Source organism: Barbatula barbatula (genome assembly GCF_947034865.1).
Source record: "Barbatula barbatula genome assembly, chromosome: 12".
In the NCBI taxonomy this organism is placed as follows: Eukaryota; Metazoa; Chordata; class Actinopteri; order Cypriniformes; family Nemacheilidae; genus Barbatula; species Barbatula barbatula.
Genome location: NC_136775.1, coordinates 11,347,110 through 11,349,224, shown reverse-complemented (window position 1 = coordinate 11,349,224; position 2,115 = coordinate 11,347,110).

Here is a 2,115-nt window from a genome sequence, read left to right as displayed (position 1 = left end):
ATCATTCAACAACATAGAGGCATACTTTAAGTTTTGGAGTTATTTTGATTTGAGTGATATGTCAGCATTCTGTGTAATGATATTTTAGGTTTACAGGCATAGTCAATAAAGTATGTCAGATAAGAGGTTATCAAAATCGACTGGATGAGAGATACAAAATAATGCTTGGCACTTCCCTGGGTGCTTATTGTGGAAACAGGCAATTCTTCTGACCTATTCATAATGAGATATATAAATACATGGTGTGAATGAATGTCCAAACAGGCATGATAAAACATCAAAGAATAAGTTAATTTATAAACAACAAGTCATTTAGTTATTGTAATATCCAGAGAAATTATAAATTGTCAATACAACATAACTTGACCCCCTGTTTCTAGATGGTGCCTCATTAATATTTACATTATGTAACTTCACAGGGACCTTCAACATTGCTCTTTACTGTCATACAGCTCAGCACACGTGCTCTTTATATAATGACGGCGTTGGGGATATTCTTCAAAGAGATGTTTTATCTCTTTATTTTCTTCCCTATTTTGTAGACACACACACATTGATGTTTTATATCGACTGAGGAGTCACTGAGAAGTGGAATTACATTTGTCTCCCTGATTCTAAGAATATTCAGTGGAAATCACTGAGATTTTATATCTGTATTAGGGAAACTAGTGTAATGTGTATTGATGGCAACTTGGCGGATTTACAACACACCCTAAGGGAACACTCAAACATGTGTCTCAACAAGCTATGTGACTCTTCTTTCTTTGGGCTGAAACAGAAGGATACTACCATGCAATGCAGCATACTTGAAAGTGTTACTTGAGGTGTACTTTGGTTTTGTTGAAGAAGTACTCTTGTCAACAAGTTACATTGAGTGACATCCTTTAAAGTGTGTTTGAAAAGACAAGACAAATTATCTTGTAAATAAAAGAGAAAGAGGCATGTAACCCACCCTTTGCAAAGACCATGAAAGACTTTTTGTCATTCCTCACTGCATAGGTTTCTCTGTATACTCACAGCGTTCACATAACTACACTGAGAGTGTGAGAACCACAGTGTTGAATGTAGCTGTGGAAAACTCAAGATTCTCACCATGTACCGGGGTGTGGCTTTAGGTCAACTAAAAACCTGCCCTACTAGTCATACAGCAAACTCTCATCACCATTCAGATTTACATTTGAGTGAAACTGCTGCTGCATATCTTTGTGGAAATCAGTTGCACAAATACATGTGCATTGGTCTCACTGTGGACTGAACAATAATAACCGTGTTTTGAAATAGGTTACTGAATTCATATCAATTCTGATGGGAGGACATGTGACAATGTAGAAAATAGACCCATTTCCCCATGGAAACAAACTGGAGTAGTGCAGAAATAGTGCCTCTTCAACCAAGAAAGCTATGTGTGTCCATGTGCTAATTTTGCATATGAACGCTCTTCACTGTCTTGATGATGTTAAAGGGATAGTTCATCCAAAAATGAAAATCCAGTCATCATTTACTCAAGCTCATGTAATTTCATACCTATAATATTACTTTATACATTACTTTGTTCCGATGAAAACAAAGAAAGATTTTTAGAAGAATGTTTGTAATTTTCAGTTTCATCTCATTATGAGTTCAACAGAACAAAAAAATACAACATTTCTTACCCTATTATGGTACTTAACGATGTCCCAGAACTGAAAATTGCTAAGAATCTTCCAAATATCTTTCTCTGCGTTCATTGGAACAAAGAAATGTATACAGGGTTAAAACAACCTGGGGGTGAGTAAATGAAGACCGAATTTTCATTTTGGTTTTTCACATGATATACAATGTTTTTTTTTACAAGATGTATCATGTTTATAGTACATATCGGCATATTTTTTTAGGTATGTAAACACATGTATGTAGATTTAATTGCCACAAAGCAAAAGTACTTTTGTAAAGTATATTGACAGAGTAGGCCTACATATTAATTTGGACATAAATGTGATAGCATGGATTCAAATGAGGGCCCTTGTTACTTAATACTCAAAATGCAGCTAAAAATATCAGATTCGGAACAGATTCTTACATTTGTTTAATTTTTTCTTCTAGTGAGATGTTATTTGTCTTGTTCAGTGAATAGGG